Source organism: Hippoglossus stenolepis, chromosome 17 (assembly GCF_022539355.2).
Source record: "Hippoglossus stenolepis isolate QCI-W04-F060 chromosome 17, HSTE1.2, whole genome shotgun sequence".
Taxonomy (NCBI): Eukaryota; Metazoa; Chordata; class Actinopteri; order Pleuronectiformes; family Pleuronectidae; genus Hippoglossus; species Hippoglossus stenolepis.
This window is the reverse complement of record NC_061499.1, coordinates 21,779,348-21,803,500: the sequence shown is the minus strand read 5'-3', so window position 1 is coordinate 21,803,500 and position 24,153 is coordinate 21,779,348. Positions and strand designations below refer to the sequence as shown.

General features: G+C 41.9%; 1 pseudogene; it reads left to right on the top strand.

Annotated features, from left to right (window-relative positions):
* Positions 1-17,622: 17,622 nt before the first annotated feature.
* LOC118125148 lies at positions 17,623-23,233 on the top strand (annotated as a pseudogene).
* Positions 23,234-24,153: the final 920 nt, after the last annotated feature.

The following is a 24,153-nucleotide window of genomic DNA, read 5'->3' as shown; positions in this document are numbered from 1 at the left end:
GTTATTTCCTTGCGCATGGCACATAATTGTATCCCTGAACACAAGGGAGGGTGAGTGCTGAATGAAAGCAGACTATAAGATTTAAAACATAGCTATGAGCTCTCTACGGTGAAATACGAATTATCAGATAAAAGTCTGTTTTTGGTAGAAAACAAAAAGCAAATGAGGTGTGATATTCTCAGCTCTTAAATTCAGTTTAATGTAAATTTCTACAACACAAATTCCATTAGTACGACATGTAATCTTCATCATACTCATCACCCTGCTGCTCATTTCACAGCAGAATTTTTGTTAAAGCAGGTAAGGCACAGAATGTGAGAACTAACGTCAACGATGGCTTCATTTTATGAAGTAGAACTGAGTTCGCACAACACCAGCATCCTGCAACTAGCTGACCTAAATGTAATACAGCTACCACTAATTTTATTAAATTCCTCACGTGCTTTTCCTGCTTTTATCAGACAATATCCTTCAAAAGACGTCTATAGCTTGTAATGGTTTCTACATGCCATTTTTCAAGTGCTGTTAGGTTATCATCAGTGACCCTTCAAACCGTCTTGCAGATGAGAAGAACCAAAGGGATTACAAGGCTCAAAGGCTTTTAATGTGAAACACCTGTGCAGACGTCTTGCGTTTAACTGCAGCTTAATAATGGATGAAAAACCACAATGGGAATTCAATCTGCACGCAGCAATGAAGTCCCCTCATGCTTTTGTGCACATTGGAGAACAGTGCAGATGCCATACTGCAGAGCGACGTGAATCAGAACATTTATGATCTTTGGATTCTGAATGGAGGAGCAGATGGTTGTGTTGTGTGAATTAATCATGCATATGTAGGTGATGCGCATGGATTCTACTTTCCACAATAGTAATGCTTTCTAAATAGAAAACAAATTGCTGTGTAACATCTAAAGTGACAACTGAAAGGGTAGAGGCAAAGATATACTGCTGAGCAACAGTGCAGAAACAATATCAGAAATCACAGTGCTGACTGATAAATTGTCTTCACACACACATGAAATTGCACCATAAACACACGGCAAAGGACTATGAGAAAGAGAATGGATAAAGTAGTGACTTTATTCTGGGATGGGTACCTAAACCTGGTTTTAAACAGATAAGCAGTAGTTAATTAATCATCCCTGTTGCACATGCACACACATATGCTGGCACAGAGAGAGAGAGAGAGAGAGAGAGAGAGAGAGAGAGAGAGAGAGAGAGAGAGAGAGAGAGAGATGTTGTAAAGTTTGACAAAAGCTCATTTTGTTTTTACTTTTATTTTGGAGTCTATAAAGTCTATCTTCTATGAAAAACAATGAACAACAGTTTCCAGTCATGTTTCAGAGCACTTCACAGCACTTGATAAGGTACTAATGACCTATTACTAAATGTTCTTAGCATTCTTTTACACTGCCAAAAGATACATACCACTGATTTATTTATTCATATATATATCGAAAAATGCTATTGTGTCAGAAAAAAGCACTGTCATATGGTTATTTGAACTGTCCAGCCCTTTGATAGTGTGGACTATAAATAGCCTCCAGATGCCAGTGACACTTTAGTTGGATTTGCTCTGTTATATTCGATAAAAACTCTTAACACCCTTCAACCACCCTGTTGTAATTGTCTGCAGTTGTTTCTATTTGTAATCCACAAATCTGAAACTTCTTGAGCATCCTAAAGTGTCACATTTACCTACTCGGCTCTTGGAGGAATAGGATTGTGAGCTGAATCTGAAATTCACAGCATCATAATTGCCAAAATATAATTTCTGTATGGAGCATATAGTTCCCTGACAAAACAGTTTATTGTATTTAGTCTTATTATGAGCTCCTCTCGTGACATAAATAAATGAAAAGCAATCCTTTTTCATAGCCCTCTGGGAAATTTAATTAAGCAGTCCAAGATGCAATAAATCAGCTGCCTGTTTAATGGCGTCCTAGCAACATTGATGCAATAGTTTTGAGAGGTTATTAGTTAATTGTCAAGGCGAGCCCTGCTTGACAAGAAAGCATTTGACTATAATTTAACTGCAAAATTAGTCCACAAAGTGGTTTATTGCACCACTGTTGGTTGAATTGCTACAGCATGTGCATCTATTTGTCTCAGCATCCAGTCTGTGTTATCTAAAGCCGTTTTAAAATTGTATCTGCGGAGGAACTCCGGAGAATTGAGTCAGGAACAGTTTGCCTTTCACACATGCACAATGCAGCGGGAGATTCTCTGCTTGGTTGCGTTCACATCAGCAACAAATTTGCGTTCACACATACACGCGTCCTCTGGAGTTTCTCCATGTCCAATCTCTTCAGTGCATGTCTGAAAGTAGCTTTAGTCTATGCTCAGTATTCATATGTGTGACTACGCTGCAGGATGGTGTTTTTTTTTATCTCCTGCCACCCGAGAGCTCCGGTAACAGCAGGTACTGTTTTAAAGTCTAAACAAAAGCAGAACTGGCCCAAAATGCACCAGACAGATGGGCGGATTTTTCTGAGCACCAGGCATATGTGTGCCTGTTTGTAAAGGTTTAGAGTTAAAATACGAAGTGTTTCAAACGTTCTATTCTTAGCTGTCAGGAAGAGAAAACAGCAATTTTATATTGTGTATGAGTATCATAGATTGTACAAAGGTTGATGACAAATCCTGGTTCAATGATACACTGGAACTGCCAATTCAGGCAAAACAGGCTAATAAAACAGCAATTGTACTTTCACAAAGCTCTAATGTTCAGTGTTTCTTCAGACTGTTTTAATATCATGATCTGCCCTTTTAGGGGCCTCTGCAGTGACTCACTAAAATTTGGACTCAATATTTTGATCTCTTTTCTGTTTAACTTTGGTGTTTCCTACCTTGTTTGTCTCTTGTTCCTGCTCTTATGATTGTCTGCCGTGCCCTGATGTGTTTCACCTGTGACCAATTGCTGCTTCTTCTTTTTTATATTCACGCTGCATTCAAATTGGGTTGTTCTTATAGTGTTCATAAGAGGAGTCCGTATGAACGCTTAATAATATGTCATATATGTGCAATACTAATATGACTCAGTTGATGCATTCAATTTGGTAATGATTAAAGTGGATTATAACAAAAATTACTTTCCAATATACCAATATATATGCTACACCATTTGTATCTATGATTTCAAGGATGGTGTTGGTCAAACCATGAACTTCCTGCATGAGTGCCATGTCAGGCATTGCTTACATCATGAGATCTGCAGTGCCAGAATCTGTTATGCTCTTGATAAAAATACGTCCAGCAAATGCTGTGTTATCAAAGCAGGGATGCAGAGCAGGCAATCTGTTCCACTGCACTGCCAATGGGAAAGGAAATAAAACCACCAGGTGGGACACACACACACACACACACACACACACACACACACACACACACACACACACACACACACACACACACACACACTTGACCACTCCACAATGCAAAGATTCAAAAAGCATGTGATAAAAAAAATATTACTGTATATGCACAGCATTTAATATTGCACATTTATTCATTGCAAACAGAAAAGAGCTCTGCAGGTCAGGTCTGCCTTATATTGCAGTAAACAAATTGAGATAACTGTAAATTGGATTTTGCTGTGGCTTAGCATTACAGGAAATATGTACAATAGAACAAATTAAGAAAAATAAATTAAAGATGTGTGCAATAGCTCTAATTGAAAATGCTATCATTTTTCGATTTCTTCTTCTTCACTGTGGAAAATTGTGGCTTAATTCACTGAGCAGACAGGTGTGGACTGGGACTGGGTTGCCAGGAATAGAAGTTTATGTTCTCTGTGTTTGCAGGCTGAGAGACAGAGGGTAAGAGACATGGAAACAAATCTAAGGTGCCAGCATGTGTGCAGACATTTTAAGCAGTGACCACCACATTAACTTCAGTCAACAATTCATTTGGCAGCAGCAGAGCTTGGGTTGAGGCCAGGTGTGGGAGAGAGAACAGAAGTGTTAATGTGAAGCTTGGAGCTGTGCAATTATTTCTGAGAGACAGAGCTGTTGTGGATGCAGAATTAATCCCTTTGGTTGGTTTAGCTAAATCTCATTGGACACAGTTACAAAGCAAAACACAGTTTTTTAGGGAAAATCAGCTAAATGGTACTTTCAATACAAATTTTGAAAAAAGGCATTAAAATATATTTACCATACTTACTTGCCAAGTTAATGGCAAATGTAAAAATGTTGACCAGAAAGAACTTAATTTTATTAAATGTATGTATTCATAAGGACAACACACTTTAACCAACAGTACATTTCTGTAAATGTGCCGGCTGGCTAATTTTCAACTGCATTCCTTTGGCAAGATGTTATCATGAACAGTAAATCCTTTGAACAGATGTTTTTTTTATTTGGGTGATAAAATCTAAATACTAAACATAAAACAACAAAACAGCATCAAAGATAGCAATAACACAAAGTGAGATTTTGCAAGACACAAGCTGCAGAACAGTATAAAACTACAAGACAATATACAGTGACACAACCATAGCAAATAACAACACGAACAACAACCCACACTCATAGCAATGGGCAATACATGGGCTAATTAAGCAGCAGGTAGGCGGACAATAACAACAAGAAAAATGTATTCAATTAATATGAGTTCAAAATGTCTGACTGCTCAGAAGCCAGCCTTGAGACAATGAGTGAAGGTGAGGTAGGAAGTGCACTTTCTTATTTCAGTTGCTAATTGGTTCCATAATTGAGAGGCTCTTACAGGGAAACATAATTGGCTCAAGGTGCTGGACCTGAGAGGGATTTTACCATCCACTCTTAGAGCAGATCTTTTTGGTACGAATTTGTGGTGGAGCCTTGCCATTTTAAGATGTTAAAAATCTGGCAGGTGTCCGTGTATTTCACAAGGTATTCCCAGCTAAGGAAGTCATATTCACCAAGAAGATTGTGGTGATGGTAAGACAGGTTTAGGTGTGTGTGATTGTGATTGTGTGTTTGAGCCGTTACCTTTCCCTCAATGTGATAAAAGTGGATTACACTGTACTAGAATTTTGTTGGGAGGCGGAGGCGGTATGGAATTTGATGGAGGCATCTGGCTTGTAATTCTCTATGCAGGAAAACCCTGTTATCTTTTGATTCAGTCCCAGCTGAGTTTGGGTGAGAGATGTATACCTTGGACGGGTCGCCATCAAATCATAAGCCCAACATACAGACACAAACAACTATTCACACTCACATTTGACATCTAAGGTCAATTTAGAGTCTCCAAGAAACCTAACCACAATAGAGTCTTTGGACTGTGGGAGGAAGCCGAGTACCTGGAGAAAAAATCAGAGATCATCAGATCTAAAATGACTAAAAACTAAAACTATCTTAACTATGTCAGCCTGCTTGGATGACTTCTTGACACAAAGATTTTAGGATCACAGTTAGATGCAGACAATGTCTTCCCAAAAAACATGCAGACTTTTTTCTTCATATTGAGAAACATGTTACGGTCCAAAAGACATGTATGTGTCTTTGTTGAAATGAAGCTTAGCATAAGTTAAGGAAGATTTTCCCCCCATTCAATCATCTCAATTCTCTCACTCTCTTTATGCTTATTAATCAGCTGATTGTGGGCGTTTTTTAAATGGCCAATCAGATTTTGCGACAGTCTCTTCCAGCCATTCATGTGGCTGCTGTCAAATCCCCCTCTCTTCCGCAGTCAGCCGTAATTCAGTGATCGCTTATGGCACATCTTTCCTTCACCTTGTTTATTTTCACATTGTTTTTTTCATCTGGATGTCTGACTCATTGTCAGATGAGGAGCCTTCGTCTACAGACGAGCCTGATTTCCTCATTGCTCAGCTTCAAGATTAAGGTATTATGCCAGCTCCAGGCCTGCCTCCTTCTCAGCTCCGCGAGCTAGCAGTTAAAGCTAGCTGTTCACGGGACAGAATGCCTTTTTTCAAAAAATGTTCAACCCCTGGCTCTCACCAAGCAGAACATCGAAATTCATCTAAAAAGCTGAAGCCTCCACTTCATGTCCAGCGATTATCACTGACGAGCAAGCCTCCTCGTTGCAACCAGCCACCTCCGACACACTCACTCAGCCTACCAAAACCACCCAACACTCTCTGGCCTCAGCTGACCCAGCTCTCTGTATTTAAACAGAGACTTGCCAATCGGCCAGTTCCTCATTGCTTTCAGCATTAACTGTGACACAATCTGCCCTGTCTACCCAGAAGAAGACAAGAACTCAACGCTTATCTGGTGTTAATCGGTGATCTAAATCTGAGATATGGAAGAAACATTTTCTATCAGTATCACAAAGCCTTTTCCAGCTGTATAACACGCTTGAATTAGTCCCAAAGGACACAGAATTAATCTTGATGATCGCTGGAGACTCTCAAACCATCTCCTGTAATTCCTGCGGAGTGCAGGTCACACATCCCCCTCTGCCCCACAGTGCCATTCCAATCCTCAACTAAGATCCCCTCTCTGTCTCCTTCTCTTACCCTGGTTTAGACATTCCAAACAGCCATCCTTTTCTAGTCTTGATAACCACTTAAAGCGCTTTAAAGTACAGTTAAGCCATCTGTGTCATCTTCCTGATCTGCTGCATTGAAGTTTTCCTTGCTGTGTCATCAGTATGATGTGGGTGTGTTTCCATGGATGTAGGTTTTTTAAGAACGAGGACTTGAAGGTGGGGTGTTCTTCTAAGTCTGGTGCGCTCTTTCCCTGAAAGTAAACATGCCTCAAATGTCTAAAATAATCTCTAGGATTTTCACGTCTGGAATGTTTAATTTTGGAAGCTGCAACAATTGAGGTTATCTTGTTAGCAGTAGAAGAGAATTCCTCTACTAATGTTTCACGGAGCTCTGTGTAGTTATCTGTGACACTGGGAGGTGGTGACTGAATAAACTTGTGAACAGCTGTAGAGCTGGTTTTACACACACGTTTAACCTTCTCCTTTCTGTTGCATTTGGCAGGTCAATAAGGTTGAGATCTAGTTCCTAAAGTAATTTTCAATGTTGTGATCACAGTTGTCTGGAATTAAATTGTTCAATCTCTTAAGCCAAAAAATCAAGCGCATCACAGCGAGGACACTGCGTGGTCCGTGCGCATGCATCACCTGCTACAGGTCTCTCTGGTTGAGGGAGAGGGCATAAACTATCCTGGAATGTTGTAGAACCCCCTTCGGAGAGTTTTGCAAGGATAAATGTGTCATGCATAAGTGGCTGAGAAGTACATGAGGCAGAATATCTTCTGGAGGATAAACTGCATGTGTTGTCAATGTTGGAATCAGAGAGATGGGAAATTAACCTTTCACCACTGGAGGAGTATGAATTGGAGAAACCTGAATCACATCAGTTGAACCACTGACATGGAGAAAGACACTCTGATTTTAGTTTTAGCAATTCTGACTTATGTAAACAAAGATCTGACTCTACCGAGTGGGTGTTTTCTAAGTAGCGCAGTGCTTTCTTATTAGCAGTTTGAACCTAATAGAGTAGAAGAGCATTTTACGCACTCAGGGCTTTTACCTCCTCTTCTAGGGCTGCTTTAGTCTGACAGGCAAGGTTGGTTTGCCTGTGGAAAATTAAAAGCAAATATCCCAACAATGGACCTTTGGATGCTGTCTGTGCATCACACCTGTCCTTAAGTAGTGAGTCTATTTCTTTCATACACTCTCGGTTAGGCTCTGTGCTATTGAAGAAATAAACAGGGTGCAGATCAGGTGTGGCTGTGTGCTGGACAGATACCATAGTCATTTCTGACACTTTTCTGACACAAACCTTAAAGATGGTTACAATCTGGATGATGCCAATCATAATCAAAATTATTCCTCCTATTATCAATACCAGTCCTTTAAGAAGAGAAGCTCCCCAAAATCCTGTCCAAGCCTGTGTGTTCCCAAAAGGATTCCAACCAGCATCTGTATGTACGTACATACAACATTCTGTGCCAATGACCTTACATACTCCCCCTATGGAAGCAAGAATCAAGTCCAGAGCCATCCTATCGTGAAGCTCCACCTGTTAAATGTCATCTACTTCTGTCTGTAAGGCAGAAAGTGCTATGGAAGATTCATTCAAGTTTCTGTACAATACTCTTGAGAGCGTGGCAATTTCTTCCTGACTCCTGTACGTGCCATATGATGGAATAAATATACTCAGGATCCTTGATCCTAAGGAAATGGCACCTCTGAGGCGTACTTGGAATGGAGCGAGCTCAATGGACTTAATTAATAACGTAGTCTTGCGAATCGCTGAAAGAATTTACAACATTAGCAGTACAGTTGCTTTCGCCTATGAAAAATCCGCCTGATGCACGAAATTGAACACAGTGGCTATCATTAGTCAGAGGATGAACGTGAACATGGCACCTTGTGCCAGTAGAGTTCCTATTTTTAAGGCCTATTTGGAATCAAAGGTTTGGTACAGTTATGTCTAGTCCAAGACGAATGCGTGATTGAAAAATTATGATTCTCCCCTTATCACCTTCATAATCAACCATGTTGCATGTGGTCATTACAGTGTGTGATGGGGGAGTGTGGCAGTCTTCATCGTCACTCGTGATCTGAGATGATATGGCAGGCCAGCCCATGACGGTCCAATCTGCTTTTGTGAAAGGCACAGGAACGTGTTGACATAACAATTTGAAAGATTTATTTTTTTTAACAAATTCAGTCATAATAGTTAGTCCAATGTCGTTATCTTGATAAGGTGATATACGTGACGGGTGGTTTCTCCGTTCTTGGTTGTCTCTACACGTCTGCTGCCAGTTTACTGAACCCTGATAAGCAGGTGCTATCTCACAGCTAGCAGGTTTGCCACACCAGTGTGGATGTTTCCAATCTGAATTAAAGTCAGCATGTAGAGTCACCATACAGGTGTCACCCATGTCACACTGAATCCGAATGCGTTTTGGATTAAATACTATCCAAGCATTATATCGTGATTTAAACCTTACTGTATAGACCGGACAATTGTTCTTTTCGCATTGTGTTCTGGGGCATTTAAAAGAGATATTCCCAGGTTTCCAATTCTGTCTGAGGTGTCTCACCTGTACGTTGGTGCTCAAAGGTTGTGGATCACTTATCTTTTCAATGATCTCGGGTGGTGCTGTTGAAGGCTGTATCTGATTGATGTGTTGGTGTGCCTCTTAGGACATCTTTCTCCAGTTGCTGTTGCCAACATAGGCAGAGATCTCTTGGCACAACTGTGATTTCCCGCACCAAAATGCAAAGTCTACATTTGAATTTAGCAGTTTGTGTGTCCTTCTGATGGCGTTAGTTCAATGACATCCATCATAAGATGTTCAAATGATTTATTTGATTGGGGGTGACCTTGTTTTGGAATTTTAATTGCACCAGCAGAGTTATTTGCTGCACAAATTACACATTGTTGGCAAAAATTGTTTAAAACCCCTCTGGTGTACCAGCAGCTGTTAACAGCTGTGCACATTCCCCCTTTGCATTAGGGCCAATCCAAACTCCATTTACAAATTTAGCAGCTGAATGTGACCAAACCACTGGTTTTGCCAGTGATTATATTGCTTTGAGGTCAGCACATGGAGTGACAGGAGTTGAATCAGACAGCATTTCTGTGGTAGGGTAGTGGATTGCGGAGGAGCCTGCCTGCTTGGCAGCCAGGTCTGCTGCAGCATTTCCTGTACAGATAGGGTCAGAGAGAGATGAATGAGGGCAGAAAAGGTGAACCCCAGTGCAGTTATGTGTTTCTCCGTTATCTGCAGGTGGAAGTAATGTAGCTGGATTAAGCAGGGGGTTTGGTCAGCACAGCTGTTGCTAACCAACGTCAACTCTGGTGTTTAAAAAACAGAATTAGTTTGAAGCGTCAGCGAATACTCATCAGATGAAGATTCGGATGATAAAGACAAAGGAGTCTTTGTTGGAGTCTTTCGGGGAGGCTGAGTATAAGGTTGCTCTGTTTACTCTAATTATTTGAATATGTGTATACTTTCCACCCCTGTTCACATCGTAGATCAGCACATCAGTACCCTAATTTTTCCTCTCTTATCTACCACACCCGTTCCACACATACCCAACACCTTGTCACCTCTGGAACTGCCAGTCAGCTATCCGCAAGACAGAGTTCATCTCTGGCTATGCTACCCAGCAATCACTTGACTTCCTTGCTCTCACTGAGACCTGGATCACACCAGCCAACACATCCGCTCTCTCCTCTGCCTACTCTTTCACCCCCAAACCCAGACCCACTGGTAGGGGGGGTGGTACAGGTTAACTCATCATCCCCAAATGGAGTTTTTCTCTCTACCCGCTACCACATTTCACTTCACTCTCTTTCGAATTTCATGCTCTGACAGTAACTCATCCGGTACAATTAACCCTTGTTGTACTCTAACGTCCACTAGGTCCTTTGGGAGATTTCTTGGAGGAATTAGACGTCCTCCTCTCCAACATTCCAGAAAATGGCCATCCACTTGTGCTTCTTGGTGACTTCAACATCCAGACAGAGAAGTGTGAAAGGAGACAACGCGATGAAGATGGGAACATTATTGCCCAAACTACCTAGTCCCCTTCAGGACATGAGTGAAGATTTAATAAAGTATGCTTAAAAGCAACACCCTTGTCTCTGGCTGTGTGTGGGAGAGCCCCGTGGCATGGTCAACTGCCACAATGCCTTATAGCAATGGGCTGCACGGTATCGTCCTAAAATGACAGATAAAATGGGGAGGAGGCAATCAGGACGGAGCTGGTTCCACCTCGGGAGAGGAGGTGGAAATGGTCAAATCCTTCCTCTCCAGGACTACCATTAATACAAAGATATGGGCAAAGGAGGTTGGTTGCAGTTTCTGACTTAATATTGGACATCCAGGATAATCAATCAATAGCATTACATACACTAATTGCATTGTGGTTAATTTGACTTGTTAGGTGAGCAAAACCTGATACTAAAACAGTCATAAAAACAGGTATTAATGTAAACCAACAGGCATTGATGGGATAAAAAAGTGCTGAATGGTATTTGGTTCATGTCGACATGCTGTAAAATATATTTTGTCTGTTTGTGACAGCCTGCACGAACATGATGACTGTCCAGATTATGGAATGGAACAAAAGATGTGCAATACCTTGTGCTCAATATTTCATAAGGTGATTGTTTTTTGGCATTGTCATGATTTGGAGAAAAAAAGGCCACATTGCAATCTCAAAATAAAATTTGTATTCTCTATTTTCCCCACAGACACAAAGGAATCTTCTGAGGGAGAGGCAGAGCCTAGAGACTCTTAAGGAAGACCTGTCTGCAAATGATGGGACTGTGCAGCAGTGGGTCAAAGACATACTGTACAGGACAACAGAGTTGGCAACCTTGCTTTACAGGTATGTAATGTACATCAAAATTACATAACTGCTTTGTGTTGTTTAGATTCACCAACTGGCAACAGTGATTCTCTCCTGGAGGTGAGGAGAAGAATTGAAGATAATTCACTGGGCTTAAGACAGCGTAGAGCACGTCTTTACAGTCAAACAGGTACACACGTCTTGGAATACATTCAATATTTCAAAATGTTTAACAATGGAATATTTAATATCCACTGATTGTAGTCTCGATGATTTGACTGAACACAAGTGAAAAGCCATGGAAAGCAGTATACCTTGTACTTCAAAGAACACACTGTGCTATATATTGAAAGGGTGGTCTATGTAGTTTTTTTTCTGTTCTAGTAAAAGACTACTGATTATTTAGGAGAGTAAAATATATAGCGCAGGCTATCACATCATCATTTCTGATGAGTAAAGGCTAATAGGAGTGAGGTGAAGACAATGGCAATAACATTGTCGGTCCAAATCAGGGGTTAAAAATGGTGTAGATTTTAAAGAAACTAAATGATAAAAAAATAACCAAACTGGATTTGTGCTTATGTGTGTATTGCCACCAATAAACATTGTGACATAATTTTAGACCAGTCATGGGCAGTGAAGTCTTTTCTACAGGCTAAAATGTCTGTATCCTTAAATGGGGAAATATGGACACGGCACGATTATTATTGTTGTAGTCTATGATTTAAGACACTTACAAAATACATTGTTTAGTGGTTTGCTTAGACCACCTGCCTTAACTTTTTGTGAATACGCTTAGAGAAGAGGAAAAAGAGATGATAATACAATTTTTTAATAATGTATAAAGTATTTTGACTGATGTGAGTGACTGGCGGCAAAATGTTTTATGTAGTTCATGTTTTAGTCGATTTTCCCATTTATTTTTACTTTAAATTCAGTTTTTTTTTTATTAATTATTTTTTCCATTCAACAACTGTGAACTAACGCATGGGATTTTTATGAATGCATTTCTAGATGGCATCGATTTCCTTGTAAAAAAAAAAGATTTTTACAACCTGATGCCATATGTATTTTGAAATATGTTTTGATCACAATACCTCGCTGTTTGTACCGAAACTGTGGTTATCACATTTATTATCTTACGTCATTGTATCTAATATTGACAGTGTTATCTAAATAGACACCAAGTAGAATCTGTCTTTAACGGTTTATTGGCGGGTGGCAACCAACGTCAAGTTGCATTAACGTCATCTGTCTCAGTTGTAATCCTCAAGAAGCCCCACACACTTTGTTAATGTCTAGTTGTTACATGCACTGCTGTCAAACCCACCAACATAATATGTGCACTTGCTACTGTGCAATACTGTTGTCTATATGTAAGAAGACAGTATATGCCAAAATAAAAACTATTTCATTACCATTACAACTTGCCTACTCTTTAATATACAATCCTTTATAATATTATTAATGATAATAATATTAATACTATGTGTGATTATGTGTAGCCTATTGCATTGGATAGATAGAAAAGCAAAATTATATTTATCAAACCTAAATTGTAACATATTGATAACAAATTCAGTGATCACAAGCCATCTCTGATGCTATTGGCCATCTGAAATAACTAATGTTGATTATTAATCTATTTGTCTGCATTTATATGGTCTTGTTTGGAAGGCACATTGTATATGAACAAATTGTAAACCATTTTAACACTTAATACACATAAATAGTTCTGGTAATAGGCCAAGAAGATTTGTTTAAAAACGTTTACAAATCCGTTGTTGTAAGGGTTTTGTATTCTGAGTGTGTTTATTTTGTCCTCTTCTTTATTAAGAGTGTTTTCTGTTTTATTATTACCTCATGTTTCTTGACTTCCTTGTGTTTATGTTTGTCTGAGTTGTTTCGGTGTCCGTGTGTTCTGTTTCCTGTTTAATTTTGTAGTCTCTGTTCCTAGTGTGTTTTCTTTCTTCACTTCCTGTCTGTGATTGTCTGCACCAGTCCTCATGTGTTCCACCTGTGTCCAATTGCCCCTGCCTTCCCTGTGTGTGTATATAAGTCTCTGTGCTCCCCTTTGTCGTCGTTGTTATGTCCTGTCCTCCTGTGTTTTTGTATCCCGTGTCTCCTGAGCTCCCGTCCTCTGCATCTCTTGTAAGCTTCCCCCGTGTGCTCTGTGTTTTTCACTTTTTACCTTTTTGAGATTCCTGCGTTTGTTCTTATTTTTTCTGTTGGACATTTCCATTAAAAATACTCTTTTGTTTAAACTCTGCATCCTGGGTCCATCTGCCTCACCATCCCTGACAGTTGTGCCATTGAATGCACACCTTTCAGTCGCAAAACAGCACAGTAGCAATAAAGTGTGAAAAAGCATCGATAAATGTACGTGTGTGTTTTAATAACATGTTTTCTCTAGATTTTAACATCTATGCTATGGTTAAGCTTATTTGTTTAAAAAAAATGCAAATATGTTTTCTAAACCCTATTTTTACATCCCTAATCTCATTGTCGGAAAAGAACGATACAAAGAACTACAAATTGAACGGGGTTCCCGTACGTAGGTGTATTGTGCTCCCATTTCTTGTAGTTCCAATGTTTTTTCACTATTATGTGAAATTGCAAACGGAAAACTTGCATGCTTCTTTTAGGTTTTTTGGTGTGAGAAAAACACCAGTTTGGTCAGATTTTGTCTTTCTTATTGATAAAAGGGTAGAATTGAGTATTTTCAAGGTTTTGGCCCTACTCAGTGGCGCCCCCAATTGGTTTGCATTTGGTTATGGTAGTTGAGTTCAAGAACTTTCCAAAACACTAGGTCCAAGCTGGATAAAATCTGTCAAATATGTTTTAAGTGGTATTTATTGGCCAGACATGGTCAAAATATGTATTGCTTTATATCCAATCATGGATGAAGTTAAAGCCAATTTTGTCCATCAACAACCCAATTTTTGATATGTATTTTTCACATTAACTTGATATGACTGTTTATAGTCACTGTTACACCTTCCCTAGGCAAACAGGGTCATATATGACCAAAATTAAAGTGTGTAATAGTTCCATTAAATATCTTAGGAAAACGTAAATTTTGCATACATATCTTTGGAAATAAACATAGCATGACCTTTATTAAAAAGCTTGGCAGGCCTTTGCCATACAAGAACATGCTGTGCCTTGAGGTAAGAGATGCAAACTCTTCAGACTATCAATTGCTTACTGTGAGGTACAGGTGCTTCACCCATTTCCTGTTTTGTCATGAGATTACGGATTTACACAATGCAAATTTTTGTGAGAGTTGAATAACATGGAATTCTATAATGGATGAAAAACACTTTTCCTCCAGGCTGGGACTGAATGTTGTTTTGAGCAACAAATCTCTCTCTCGTTAGGCCAAACCTTCCTTCTCCTTCCCCTTAATCGCTGATCAAGACAGGCTTAGATGCAACTGCTTAAATAGAAAGATATATAATTTAATTTTTATATTAAGAAAAGTAAATGTTGGATGAAGGGTAAGATACCAATTTTTTAAGCATGATCAACAACACAGTGTATTATAATACATTATGACAAGACAATTTAAAAAATCAAGAAGAAAAATAATCTAATATATGCTAGACAAAAAGTCACACAAACACCCTTTACAAAGAAAATTGAATGTAAAAACAGAACAGGTTTAACAGTAACTGTAACAGTAATGAACACATGAGAGGCCCTATGAGAGATAATTAATACTTGGTCTCACACACACTACTATACTCTTTCATATTTGGTTCAGACTTGGATGGAGTTGAACAGCCCTCGTCATGTTGCAAGCATAACTATGATGGCAAATGTACTCTTACATTTGCCATCATACTCTCTCACACACACACTAGTGTTGTCTGCCTCGGGACAACCAGTGTGTCCCCAGGCATAACGCCCTGCTATATTTGTATGTGTGTATGTATATTTATATTAACATAATATTATATATATTATAATATAGTATTAATGAATATAATATTAATATTAATACTTTATTAATTTATATATTGTATTTTAAAGTGGCCATAAATATAACTTTTATGATGTCATTATACATCACCATTTGTCTCTTTACCTGCATCATTCAGGTGGGAGGGAGAGACAGACAGACAGACAGAGTGAGAGAGAGATCTGCCCAAGTTAACTTTTAATATAACTACAGCCTTTCTGAAGTTTCTGCTATTACTACTATACAGTATTTCCTTCTATAAAACTAGTCGGGGGGTAGTATTGCAATCAGTTATGTTTGGGACATTTATTTAACAGATAAATTCAGCTGCGAACCACCCGCAGCATGCTGAGAAAATCGATTCGACCTGAACCGCGGCTTAACAACAGGGAATGTTTCCGCTCTGATCTGTTAACATGGACTCAGAAATGAAAAGCGGTATGTGGTTTTCCCCTTTTCTAATAGCGAGGCAGAGGGTTACACTGCATGTGTTAACCTCTGCTCTTTGTTTCAGGCAGCTTAATTCGCTGCACCTGGTACTAACTACTCTTGCTTGCAGCTTCGGGTAAGTGTTGTTTATCTCACGCTGTTTGTTTCCATAAAGAGTTTTTTCTCTTACAGGAGTGAGTAGAAAAGTTTGGAAGCGTGATCACTAAATCATCTCTTCCTAAAGGCAAGTTGATTTAGCGCACAGTGAGGAGTGGAGGTGAGTTTTAAGTCAACCTTTTCACGTTTATTTGCCTTTCAAAAATAAATAAATAAACAGTATTTGAGGCCAGGTAGTTTCCCCTTTTCACCTCTGTGTGCAGCAGGTGGGATTGTTTACCTGTGTTCCCTGTATAAAATACAATTGGTTCTTAGTTATCACCTTTTGTTAGGTGCTAATTTTGTTTCCCTTAAGCCCTGTTCGCAGTGGCTGGACTTTTGCTCTCTCTATACCCCCCCTTTTTTTCTGCCATTGCAGGCATACAGTGGGCATTTTCAGGTGAATTACATTTATTTCACCCCTTCCTTCGTTTTATGTGATAGTGGCCAGCTGTGATCAGCCTGTTTATTAGATCCCCTTTATTAGCTATCCGTAGCTGCTGGGTGCTATTGTTTATCTATTTGTTTAATTCATCTAATTTAATTTAATTTATCTATTTGTCTAATTCACAAAAGTGACACAGAAATGTCCTCACATTTGTGCCGTTATTGCCGGGGTATCATGGATCCCCGTGATGGCCACCGTGAATGCCCTACTTGTTTGGGCATGGCACATTTGATGGATGATATTGAGAACCCCTGTGTGGCAGCAGTGGAACTGCCTGTGGAGGAGCGTGTTAAAAGAGCCAGATGGGTGGAGCAGTCTGTTCGTGCTGGGGCCGTGCAGCCTCTACCAGCCCAACTAAATGAAAGGGGACACACCTCAAGGAAAGCCCCCCGAGAACGTAGGCATGAGCACACCCCTGTTCCATGACAGGCAGAACTCCCAAATCTTCACAGAACCCAGCTGGTCAGCAGGATGACACTCTGCAAATCCTAGCTGCCATACGTGGTCTGTCAGAGAGGTTGGGTAGAGTTGAGGCCCAGTACCCGGCCACAACAGCTATAGCATCGGGGCATGGGCACTCAAAGGAATCCTCCCTGGACAGGTTACCCTCCTATCAGGAGGAGAATGTGGTTCACCCTGACATTCTCTCTCTCTATGCTCAAAATTCCCTTTTTGAAAGTGATGAGCAGTCTGATGGTGCTGCTGGGCTAGAGCAGCCTAAATCCACACAATTTGAGGGGGCGTCCAACCTCAGCAACATGGGTGACAGTGAGCCTTCACTCATGATGTCACGGAGGCAGATCTGGTTGGCACAGACAACTCTTCCCGAGAATATCAGGAAAGAACTGACCAATATGCCAGTCGTGCCAGCACACGTTTTTCATCCTGACTCCTAGGGTGTGTTAGATAAGGCTGAACAGTCTCGACGTACCAGAGAGTCTGTACAGCGCACGTTCATAGGGGCTGTGACTACCAGGTATAAACTTAGGGGCTCCCAGCCTCCCCACCAATCATCATCCTGGGCTCGTAAGGAGCCATGGGTGTATGGCAGTCGACAGGCTACAGGATTCACAGCCTCTGGTGACTCCAACCAGCCTTCACAACGTCGACGTGGGTCCCATCCCCGTTTTTTGGCTAGAGATGCACCCCAGTGGAAGTGCCCCCCCAGAGCTTCAGGACCTCAGGGCGGTACTGCCTAGGGGTGGGGGGACACCCGCCGAATTTCATTCTCAGCTATCCCTGGGCAGCTGGGAAGAAACTGTGTCAGACCCATGGGTGCTTGCTACAGTATCAAAGGGGCACAGAATTCAGTTTCTGCGGCCCCTTACTCCAGGCTCCGCATGACAATGGTCAGGGACCCAGTCCAGGCTCAAATCCTGACACAGGAAATTTTAACCCTTCTGCAGAAGGATGCAATTATGAAAGTAGATCCAGACGAACAGCTCACTGGCTTCTACTCCACGTATTTCCTCGTGCCGAAAAAAGATGGCGGAATACGTCCCATCTTGGACCTAAGGCGATTAAACGCCTTCATAAAGGTACTTCCTTTCAAGATGCTGACCAGATCTTAGAATCTATCGAAAAAGGGGAGTGGTTCACCTCGATAGACCTGGAAGACGCGTACTTCCATGTGCCCATCTGTCCAAACCACAGACCCTTTCTTCGGTTTGCATTCCAGGGGCAAGCCTATCAGTTCAAGGTCCTGCCATTTGGCCTTTCCCTCTCACCACGGGTGTTCACCAGAGTGGTTGGGGCTGCCTTGTCTCTTCTCCAGATGTCAGGAATAAAAATCCTTCCCTACCTGGACGACTGACTGATTTGTGCTCCATCTCTTGGCCAAGTTGTAGAGGATACCCAGAGGGTGATCTCGCATGTACGGTCCTTGGGTTTCAAGGTAAATGTGACAAAAAGCAACCTCGAGCCAAGGCAGCAGGTGGCTTTTCTGGGACTTTGAATTCCCTTACGATGTCTGCATCCCTCACCTCTCAGAGGGTGAGGAGGATTCTAGCCTTCCTGGAACGATTCCGTCTCGGCAGGCAGCTAGAATTGATCAACTTTCAGAGGATGCTGGGGATGATTTCAGGGCCTCCTCAAGGCCTGGCCAATGCAGAGGTGGCTGAATGCCTTCAAGCTCGACCCGAAGCTGGACAGACACGTGAAACTTCGTGTGACACGTGCATGTCTCCAAGCCTTACGCCCATGGGCGGACCGGGTGCTCCTGCTCCAAGGAGTCCCCCTCGGGAACATTCCATCGAGGAGGACAGTGGTAACAACAGATGCTTCCCTCACAGGTTGGGGAGCAGTCTGGGAAGGCAGGATGGTGCGCGGTTCGTGGATACCCCCTTGGGGTGGTGAACACATCAATGTTCTGGAGTTGAGAGCGGTTCACCTTGCTCTGAAGGCTCTCCTTTCCTCCATCCAGGGCAGGCATGTCTTGATAAGAACAGACAGTTCTTCAACTGTGTATCATATAAATCACCAGGGAGGCACAAAGTCCCTGCGTTGCCTCCAGGTGGCACAGAAACTCCTGTTTTGGGCCTTTCAGCATCTGGCTTCACTCAAAGCAATCTTTATCCCAGGGATTGTAAATCGGGCAGCAGACCTCCTGTCCAGGACTGGTCCTCTCCCAGGAGAGTGGAGGCTTCATCCAGAAGTTGTATCCCTCTTATGGAGTCGGTTCGGCACGGCTCGGGCCGATCTATTCGCATCAGCAGAGACAACCCACTGCAGGATGTGGTTCTCTCTGAAAGGCCAGGGAGGTCCTCTAAGCCTAGATGCACTATCTCAAGAATGGCCGGCAGGGTTGTTGTACACCTTTCCTCCATTCCCTCTGATTCCTACGAGGTGCTGTTAATAGCCCCCAGGTGGCCAGGGAGGCATTGGTTCCAAACGCTCCTTCGCCTGGTTCACAGTCAACCATGGGGCCTGCCAGTCAGGGCCGACCTCCTCTCACAGGCAGAACGCCAGATATGGCACCCCAGATCAGACATCCTGCAGCTTTGGGCTTGGCCCCTTCTCAGTACCTCTCTCAGGGGTTAGATGAGGCTGTCCTGAGGACCTTAGACAATGCCCGGGCTCCCCACTCGGGCTAACTATGGCCAAAAATGGAGTGTGTATTGAGCTGGTTCTCCACTTCCTTCAGTCACTTTTGGACTTGAACAGGGCGCACAGCACCATTAAGGTATACACTGCCGCAATTTCTTTCTTCCATGAGACAGTGGGAGATGTTACAGTTGGGAGACATCCTCTAGTGTCTCAGTTCATTAAAGGAGCATACCGCCTGTGACCAAGCAGGGCTCCCAGGGCTCCATCGTGGGAACTCCCCTTGATATTACGGTCCCTGATGCAGTCTCCCTTTGAACCCATAGGGCAATCCAGCTTTAAGTCTCTATCTCACAAAACAGCTTTCCTCTTGGCTATATGCTCTGCCAAAAGGGTGAGTGAATTGCATGCTCTGTCTATAAGTGACGATTGTTTAAGATGGAGGGCAGGTGACTCAGGTGTGTTGCTCTGGCCAAACCCCTCGTTTTTGCCTAAAGTCATAAACCCTCAGACGGTAAATCAGGTGGTTGAGAACAGCACTTTTCAACCTGATCCGGCTCTACTGCAGGAGGAAGCCGGCCTGCCTACTTTGTGCCCAGTAAGGGCACTGAAGGCTTATATTGCACGCACACAGTCTCTGAGGGGCTCACACTCTCAGTTATTTGTCTGTTTTGGTGGTAAAAAAGTCGGCCACCCTGTGTCTAAACAGTGTTTGTCCCATTGGATCGTTAACACTATCGCTGAGGCCTATTCTGGACAGAACCTACCAGTCCCAGATTCCTTGGTAGCTCATTCCACAAGGAGTGTGGCCACTTCCTGGGCTGCTTTGAAGGGGGTCCCTCTTTCAGAAATCTGTGCAGCAGCAACATGGAGTGCTCCCTGCACGTTCTCTAGGTTCTACAGGATAAACGTGGCTTCCCCCACACCACTGGCTTCCGCGGTGCTGCTCTCAGCTGCTGGGCGAGGATGTGAGGCGGTGGAGTCCTCTGTTCTTCGCGACCCTGATGATACTAGTCATCTAAGGTAAAGACCGAGTGAGGTGAGGTCTGAGTGAGGTTGAAATAGATCGTAAGTTATGACTATAACTATGGATCTATGAGACCGAACGATGACCGTCACCCTCTCTTGTCACTCAGAACGGGCTGAGGCGTTCAGACAAGGAGGAGGCGGCCGCGCTCACCGGGGAGCTTTATGGGCGGCAAGCCCAGCCCCCTAAGTTCACTCACGTGACATTGTTGATATATGGTCTCGAGGATAGGGAGATGAGGACATCATTCAAGGTAAAGACCGTGGTGACGGTCATCGTTCGGTCTCATAGATCCATAGTTATAGTCATAACTTACGTTATTTTTATAATTCTGTTTGCAGCAATCTCACCACAACACACCTGCTCAAACTTTGTTTTGGGACATATTTCTGTTTTGGTACTAAGTTGAACAGACTATTTCATTTGATGAACTGGGGAATTATATGAACGTGGGGTTTGGGGGAAACATATTGTTTGTATGTGAATTGTTTGGGGTTGAGATGTTTTGCTCACCTTCCGTACTTTGTATGCAGGTTGACGTCAAGGTGGGACGAGTGTATAGTTATTCTTTTTTGGTAATACAAACTAATAATTGCAACCTGTCTGAGTCAATTTTATTATTATATATCTTTTTATATTTTAGTGGGACAAAGAGTAAGACTTTTGATCTTAGTTTGTATTATTCGTTTGTTTTAAGAAAGTCAGCTGGTGGCGTCCGTACATGACGTGTCAGATGCAGCCATTCTCCTTAAAAATAAGGAGTCTGATTTTTTTCCCTTATATTCTAAATAAGGTGAATTGTTAGTGTGGTGGCCAGTACTGGGAACACTGGATGATAAAATTAATGTTGATTTTGTTCTTTACAGATCATGCTTGCTTGACCTGTTGAGGAGTTTTTTTCCTTCAGTTTTAGTTTTTCAAGTTAAAATAACATGGGGCTGAAATTTTGTTGTGTAACTTGAGTTCAACAAGCTGGAATCTATGTATCTAGACCCCCCTGATGAGGAATAACCACAGTCGGATGACAGTGAGGATGTTTAGGCATTCGGATTAGCGAAACAAATTCAGAATTTGCAGATAAAAATTTAGTCCCTTTAGAACCGGATTTAAGAAGCAGGCAATAGCACAGTCAACCGTGAGGAGGGGCTCAGAGAGGCAAATGATTCAATGGCTAAGGAGGCAAAGGAGTATATTGACATTAAGCTACAGAGATTTGATCAGGCTGTGGTGTCTTGTCTGCAGCGGAGGGACAAAAAGTGGGATGAAGAAATAAAGAAAAAAAACGGTCTTCATGGAAGCCTGTTAGTTTCTCCACTCAGCAGTGTGGTCTTGCCTGCCAGCCATCCAATATCTGAGGGTGATGTTTGGCTCCCATCCTTGGCTGCAGCCTCAGCTAAACCACAGTTTCCCCAGTATGGTGACTCTCTGATGTCACAGATTTTATTGAACAGTGTGAGACAGTGACTTTGATCTCTTAGGCACCCTCAACACTGTTCTAAAAGGGCCAGCATAGAGCTGGTGGCTAGCTGGCCGCAGCAAAATATTGAATTTGTCAATGTTCTAAACTGTTTTCCCTGAAGCTTTCTTGCCCACCGATTGCCAGTTTGAGATTGAGGGGCAACTCTGGTCCAATGTGCAATCACCCAATAATTGCCTGAGAAACTTGGCATATGAACAAAGTTCTGCCTGGAGTCCAGATATGTCGGCAGAGGAGGTTGTGCCGCGAATCCTCAGAGCATGTAATGCAAGGTTGGCCAGGGCATTGTGTCCACTGCTGACCAGTTGGTCAAGGTGAGCTCCTTAATCAAGAAAAACTGGAGTAACTCCAAAAATGATTGGAACCGCATACAGCAGTCCAGCTCTTTGGACCATACTTGCAAGAAATTCAGTAAGAAACCTGAACATGGTAAGGGCAGTGGACATGGTGCAGATGTGGCTTCTTTTCTGGGCATTCCAACTCTGCTGGTGGTACCAATAAGGGTCCGTGGCTCAAAAGGAGATGCTGTCCTTGATTCGGAGTGCACATACTCTTTGATGAATAGAACCCTGTGGAATAACCTAAAGAGAAAACTAACTTGCTCCTCACACTCCATGATGCTCACATCTCGACAAGTATACATATACTTATTGATGACCAGCTGTAAATGCCCTTACTGCTTGGTCTAGACTTTATTTGTGCAAGCCAGATCATCTTAATGCCATACCTGAGGAAGTATGTTATGCCGGCGGAAAAAGAGCATACGTTTTTTACCCAATGATGCATTGTAGTCGGGGGTTCCAAAGTAAAAAACAAGCAAAAACTGCAAAAACAAGCAGTTATCGAGGAGCAGTTGAAGAAGATGCTCAGTAATAGTGTGATAGAGCCACCCTCCTCTGCCTAGGCCTCACCATGGGTTATAGTCCCAAGGAATGATGGTCCCATCATTCCTTGTTTCTGTGTGGACTACAGAGGAGTCAATGCCAAAACACATCACAATGTATATCCAATTTTGGAGTCCTTGCAGAGCCCCCAGTACTTTAGCTCACTGGACCTACTGAGCGGTTACTGGCAGGGGGCCATGGATGAGGAGAGCAAACAGAAGACCGTCATGATCCCCCATGTAGACCTATTCCAGTTTAGAGTTATGCCCTTTGGTCTGCGGAACGCTGGTGCCACCTTTCAGCGGCTGATGGAAACTGTCCTAGGGGAGTTAAAGGACAAAGTCTGCTTCATATACATAGATGATATCATCGTATTTTCCAGGACTCAGGATCTGCATGACCTCGGGGCTGTGTTCCAAAAGCTGCATCAGGCCCATCTAACTGTCAATGTGAAGAAATGCCATCTTCTTCAGACTCAGCTCCCCCTTTCTGGGGCATGTAGTCTCAGGTCCACCCGTTCTCCTTAAAAATAACATGTGTGATTTTTTTCCCTTGTATATTCTAAATAAGGTGAAATGTTTCACGGTGAAGCTGAGAGCTGTGTTGAAAAACCAGGTTGGAGAGACACGCATGGCTAAGGTTTTGAGAGATGGGAATGTGTTGATTTGTTGATTTGTAGGAATGAAGAGCAGAGGGATTGGGCTGGCAGGATGAGAGAAATTGGATGATTTAAAGTGGCGAGTCTAAGCTGCATTGAAAGAAGAAGCAAGTGGAGTAAAGGAGTGATTTGGGGGTTGCCAGTCGAGTTTTAAGCAGTAAATCAGACATTATTTGTGTACAGGAAATATGGTTGGAGATTATTGAAGAACTGCTAAAATAAAAAGGTCTGGTCTGTCTAAATGATAGAAGAGGGATTAGGTTAGATGTACACACAGGGAACACCTCAGCGCTAGACTTAACAGGCCCTCAGCCTGTTCTCCTTGTTATAGGATTGTTATTGGATTATAGGACATAATAGACTCAATAATACTGTGATTGTTAGATGACACAAATTCAAAGTAAGACAATGGCACAACACAATAGAATTATTGTAAGATAAGGTGCTATTCAAATAAAGTTTATAAATATTATTACTTTGAAAGTGTGCAATTGTATTGCTTTGAATTATTGTCATTATTCAAAATGTGTCTTTTTTTACAATAGTGGTATTACTCTGCATTTATGTCATCAAATAAAAACTTTATTTGCATTTGTGTTATCCAACAATAATTGTATTCTTTTGAAGATTAATTGTATTACTTTGAAGTTGTGTCATTGTATTCCTTTGAAGTTGTATCATTTTACAACAATTGTATTACTTTGAAGTTGTCATTGGACAAAAACACAGTTACTCTTATTAATTAGACTGCTGCCTAATAACAGGGTAGATAGTTCAGCAAACATCGTT